The sequence below is a fragment of the Scyliorhinus canicula genome, chromosome 7, assembly GCF_902713615.1.
Source record: "Scyliorhinus canicula chromosome 7, sScyCan1.1, whole genome shotgun sequence".
Lineage (NCBI taxonomy): Eukaryota > Metazoa > Chordata > Chondrichthyes > Carcharhiniformes > Scyliorhinidae > Scyliorhinus > Scyliorhinus canicula.
Window position 1 is genome coordinate 185,524,447 of NC_052152.1, and position 6,715 is coordinate 185,531,161.

The window sequence follows — 6,715 nt, forward strand, 5'->3', positions numbered from 1 at the left end:
ATTCCTCATCTCTGCTCTTTTAAGTCAACTAATTTTCAAAACCTTACATATACCCAATTTGTACAAACCTACAATTGTGCAGAAGAAACTAAACAGCTGCCATTTTGCTGGGATTGAAGAATACCAAAGGAGTGGGGGCCGTTAATCATTTTAGAACAGATGCTTCACATTCCACAATACATAGGGGATGTGGATGAAAATGATTAAATACAAATCATTCCTAATTTATGAAACTGTACTATCAAGGTAATATTTTTGTTGGTCTGCTTTAATTGTATTTAATAGAAGTATGTGATACTCAAACATTGTGTATAATTAGAAGATCGCAATGCTAGTAACTGACATCTTTATTTGAAAAACTATAACCTAGATTAACTTTTCGTAAAGACTTTGGCAACTGAGATTGTGGGTACTGGGTGATGGATGTTGGTTGAGTCACTGCTTTTTGTTTTTACTTCTACCCAGAATACTGGGATAACAGTCTGGTCTATTTTAACCATTATTAAGGGCTCTAAAAAATGTTTGGCTGGTTTTGTTGGGATGAAAATTAATCTTAGATTTACACCAATTTAATTGGTGTCTTTAATGTGCTAATAAGGTGACAATGAATTAAGGAAATTCTGTAAAATAATATCTAATCTGTTGTTTCCTACTAATGGCCACCAGGAAGTACTAAGGAAAGAAGAATGCACATTGAAGAAGTTGAAGTACAGTACTTGTTTAAGTTTTGGGTCTTGCATACCATTAGGACAAAGTAAAAGGCACTGCACTACTCTCTGATCTGGGATTGCCTGATGCTACAGCTGAATTACAAAATCTGAAAGTCTTCCATTCCCCAGCAACACTGCCTGAGTTTGAGCACAAAAAGTTGCAATGTTTGTAGATGCCTCTAATTAGTACAGTTTTAGTAGACCAACAAAAAGAGTAAAGGTGACCTATACTCCACTACTCCACTTTTTTTTATCTGGTACTTTGTTTTCCAATCACCCACTTCCCCGCAGCAGAATGGAAAAAAAATTCACATGATACTCATATATAGCACATGAAATGTGGCAGTTCAAAGAGGCAGGCGTCTCAAGGGTATTAGGGTTGAGCAATAAATATTGCCCTCGCCTGTGATGCCACCAACACCAATGAATGATTTCAAAATTAAAATTATTTGACCGATGAAAAGCCACCAACATGCCTCCAATCAGACTTGGGATAAAATTTGAATAATGGGTGTTATCAAAGTCCCGATGCTATCATAGAATCCCTGTGCAGAAGGAGGCCATTCGGCACATCGAGTTTGCATCAACCCAGGGCAGCACGGTGGCACAGTGATTAGCATTGCTGCCTCACGGCGCCGAGGTCCCAGGTTAGATCCCGGCTCTGGGACACGGTCCGTGTGGAGTTTACACATTCTTCTCGTGGTTGCGTGGGTTTCGCCCCCACATCCCAAAGATGTGCAGGGTAGGAGTATTGGTCGCGCTAAATTGCCCCTTAATTGAAAATAAAATGGATTGGGTACACTAAATTTATAAAAATAAAAGCTTCCATCAACCCTCGGAGCACTCCATCCAGGTCCATGACCCCACTTAACCTTTGGGCACTAAGGGACAATTAAGCATGGCCAATTCACCTAACCTGCTCATCGTTACACTGGTAGGAAACTAGAGCACCCGGAGGAAATCCACGCAAACACAGGAGAATGTGCAAACTTCTCACAGACAGTCACCCAAGATCGGAATCGAACCTGGGTTCCTGGAGCTGTGAGACAGCAGTGCTAACCACCATGCCACCCCTGATTTGCTTCATATTTTTCGATGTATTTAGATTCAATGCAAGCAAAAAATGCTTGTGTAATCTCAGCCTTTGTGTTAGTGAATAACCATTGTATGTTCAGCATAGGCACTTTATTTTAATTTGACAATCATTCCTGCAAATGCAACATTATTGTAATGCAACTAGTCAACAGTATCAAGCTTAGGCAGTTCACAGTTTTTTTTAAGTGTTCTGCTGTACATTCTCAACAAGATCCACAGTAAGGGCTAACTGATGAATTGCTCTGAATATGTTTTTATGAAAGTGTTTGTAAATAATATTGATAAGCGCTGTGTATTAGATTTTGAGGACCATAGTTTGCAGCACACTTTAAAGTTTCAATACTGAATATCACACTACTAAAATTTATTATACTTCAAACTGTAAGAGCATGACATCAGCATTCCCAGACGAAGGTACCATTTTGATTTTTCTATCGACGCATAAGAAGCAAATCCCTGTATCATAGTAAAATTTCTATAAAATTTTATGGTCCATAGAAATTTGATTTTGGCATAGTCTGCAATTTTTATTTTGCTACATTATTGTCTGTTAATCATCTGTTACCATGTTAATTGCCACGTAACATTTCATTTTCAAGCAGTTGATCTGTTGCAAATTCCTACTTTGGTGAGTTTCTGTTTATAAAGTGGCCAATTAGAGATGCGAGTTACTTATCTGTAATGCATGCAGAATCAACTGCTCAATATAATTTCATGTTGAAAGGTAAACAGTCAGATCTGAACAATTAATGAATTTATCTCCCAAGTAAGGACTTGCGGGTATAATATATTTAGAGCTGATGCACCTTGATTAGGATTTGTTAGAACTGTTGCTGCTCTTGTACAACTTCTTGGGGTTAGAGAAAACAATAGTGTACCTGGATTTTTCGAGGGGAAATCTAATGGTTAGTTTGTACATCAAATACATACTTTCACTGATTAGTTCAGTGTTGGTATTTACTCATTACTGAAAAATTGACATCCCCTTCATAAATTAAGAAATAGTTCTCATCAAATTCACCCCAGTGTAATAAATTGTAATCTTTAAAGTGATTGTTCCCTTTTCCCCCATCCTTAACCAGCAACTTCTGCAAGTAATCACTGGATAAGATGGTAATTGAATCAATTTTAACATCAGCTACACAAGCAGTTTTTGACAGTGACCTTCTATAAATATGGTAAACATTACCATATTAAGACAGGTGTGCACTCCTGTATAGCAATGTGGAGTTTCAGCAATATGCATAATGGGCCATTTAATAGGAGACACCATGATTTGAAATAGATTGAACATTTTGAATGCCAATCGGTTTCCACTTAGTTGTACACTAATTTAACCAATTATTAACTTTAATCAAATAATTATGATTTAATTAACATATTTTGAGGAAAGTTTTATATTCTGTACCCATAATACATGAAATATTAACTACTGGAAACCTTTTTTATAAAAATTATTTGTTCTTCTGTGGCATTGCTCATAAACAAAAATAAAATAAAAATTTGTGTATCATCTCTCTTCACATAATCTACTTGGTTTACCCTAATTCTTTGTCTATTCCTCTGTCTTTTGTCTGTTTCTGAACTTGGTCTCCATTTTTCTGTCCCAGATAGCACTGACACTATCTTTGGTAACACCTCTGTAATTGTCTCCTATAAGTCATCTCTTGTTATATGCCACACTTTGAATATAGCTGTAATCATCTCTGTTTTGAAGTTTCCACATGCACACTGATGATCCCCAGCTCCAGCACTTACCTGACATCTAGACTTCGATGAATTCACAGGTTCCACCAGCTAAAGCATCAAGAGGACTGAAGCCATCATTTTTGACCCTGCTGTTGTGTACCCTTCGCAGCAATACCATTCCTCTTCTCAGCTACTGTCTCAGGATGAACTTGTTAACCTCTTTAATTCAGCCCTGAGATGAGCATCTAACCCCTTAAGCCTCTGTTTCTCAAGAATTGCACTTGCTCTTCCAACATTGTTTTTGTCTCATCAGCAGCTGAAAATTTTGTCTATGCCTTGAATTCTCATCTTCTATGCCCAAAGCTTTAGCTCATCCAAATCTGCCTGTATTTTGTTCTGCACCAAGTTCTGCTGACCTATCACTCTTAGCCTGACTCATTGTTGCCTCTCCCAACAGTTTTAATTTAAAATAACACCTCAAGCCTTCTCCAGTTTACAAATCTCACTCCTTTTGTAGAGTTCTGTTTTGTCAGTGTTGTGCGTCCTGCTTTACCATAGTAAGAAGTCTTACAACACCAGGTTAAAGTCCAACAGGTTTGTTTCAAACACTAGCTTTCGGAGCACTGCTCCTCAGGTGAATCATTCACCTGAGGAAGGAGCAGTGCTCCAAAAGCTAGTGTTTGAAACAAACCTGTTGGACTTTAACCTGGTGTTGTAAGACCTTACTGTGCTCACCCCAGTCCAATGCTGACATCTCCACATCACTGCTTTACCATAGATAGCAATGCTTTCAGGCCCTGCATTCTGGAGTTTCCTCCAGAAACCCTTTTTGTCTAATAATGCCTCCGCCAGGGAATTAAATACAAGTTGTCACTATTGATAGGGCTGGGTCATTGTTTATGCTCTAATACTGAGGAGACTGTGGGTGGAGGTGAGGTATTAAATGAATATTTCATATCCGTCTCTTCACCGAACAGAATGAGGAGGCAGATATGGAACTCTGGGCGAGAGACTATGAAATAATTAAGCAAAGTTGTCAAGGTATTGGAGGTGTTGGCAGGCTTAAAAGTGGTAAAATCTCCAGGTCTGGACAAATTGTGTCCCAGGCTTCTGTGAGAAGTGAGGGAGGTGATTGCAGGGGTCCTGATCCAATTTTTAATTCTTCTCTGGGAGAGGTGCCAGAGGACTGGAGAACCGCGAATGTGATCCCACAATTTAAGAAAGGCTAGGGATAAGCCAGGGAACTACAGGCCAGTGAATCTCAAGTCAGTGGTGGGGAAACTATTGAAGAAAATTCTGAAGGAGAGAATTGATCTCCACTTGGAGAGGCAAGATTTGATCAGGGATAGTCAGCATAGCTTTGTCAGAGGGATTTGATTTAATTTTTGGAGCACGTGACTGAGTGTGTAGATGAAGGTAGAGCAGTTGATGTAGTTTACATGGATTTCTGCAAAGCATTCGACAAGGTCCCACGTGGGAGACATAAAGAAGGCAAATGCACATGGGATACAGGGGAACTTGATAAGGTGGTTCAAAGCTAGCTTAGCTGTAGGAGACAGAGGGTGATGACAGCCGGCTGCTTTAATGACTGGAAGCCAGTGTCCAGTGGTGTAGTCCCACAGGGATCTGTGCTGGGTCCCCTATTATTTGCCATTTATATAAGTGACTTAGATGACCATGTGGGGGGTAGGATCAGTAAGTTTGCAGATGACACAATGATAGGCCGGGTGGTTAACAGTGAAGCTGAGAGTCTTGCGTTACAGGAAGATATAGACAGAATGATGAAATGGTCAGAAAAGTGGGAGATGGAATTTAATCCTGAAAAGTGTGAGGTGTTACACTTTGGAAGGAGCAATTTGACGAGGAAACAGTCAATGAATGGCTCCCCACTGGGAAGTCCTGAGGGACAAAGAGACCTTGGCCTGTTTAGGCAGAAGGACAGGTCAATAGGGTGGTGAAAAAGGCATATGGTACACTTGCCTTTTATCAATTGTGGTATAGATTATAAAAGCAAAGAAGACATGTTGGAGTTATATAGAACATTGGTGAGGCCACACCTGGAGTACTGTGTGCAGTTCTGGTCACCACATTAAAGGAAGGATGTGATTACACTGGAGTGGGTGCAGAGGGGATTCACCAGGAAGTTGCCTGAGATGGAACATTTTAGTTACGAAGATAGGTTGGATAGGCTTGGGTTCTTTCTGCTGGAGCAGGAAGACTGAAGGGTGACCTGATTGAGGTGTCCAGGAGTATGAGGGGCATGGACATGGTGGATAGGGAACAGCTGGTTCCCCTTAGTTGAAGGGTCCGTTACGAGGGGACACAAGTTCAAAGTTCAGGAGGAATTTGAGGAAAATCATTTTTAGCCAGAGGGTGGTGATGGTCTGGAATACACAGTTTGGGAGGGTGGCAGGTTGCCTCACATCCTTTAAAAAGCACCTGGATGAGCACTTGGCATGTCTTAACAGTCGAGGCAATGGACCAAATGCTAGCAAATGGGATTAAGATTGGCAGATCAGGTGCCTTTCATGTAGTGGTGCAGACCTGATGGGCCGAAGGACCTTTTCTGCACTGTATTTTTCTGTGAATGTGTAATACTGTACCAGAAAGCTGTTTGCGCAATTGCTTTTCATCTGGTATTCCGTTTGTTCAAAGTGCACTCAAAGCAGTTCTGCCTTGGGTCTTAAATCTGACAAAAAGCGGTCTTGCCGTCAATAAATAATGCTCATCACAGTTTATTCAACCAGAAAGCTTTAATACCAGCTCGTGAGGTAAGGAACTGGATTTTGCACCGGGTGTTACTGCCCCCAGAGTTTGTGTACAGCAGCGGCTGCGGCTCAATCGCTGGGCTTTCAATGTGTGCTGTGGGTGGCCAAGTCAATATGCTGGAACAGAGAGGAAAGGTACAGCCCAGAAAAATCAATGGCTCCAAACAATACTTGAACAAAGTGCTGCACTCACTTAGTTTCAACTCCAGGTAGAACTATATTGTGACACCGGATATCCAAATTAAAGGGACAGGATGTAGTATAAATTGGTGTGAAGACATCTAATTGGTATTTGTACTTAATTGTCCATTTTTGTAATTGCAGAAAAGTTATATCTTTGGCTACTCTCAATGTGGAATCTTGAGTGAGCCAAAGATGTGCAGGGTAGGTGGATTTTCTATTTTGAATTGCCCCTTAATTGGGAATAAATATTATTGGATACTCTAAATTTTA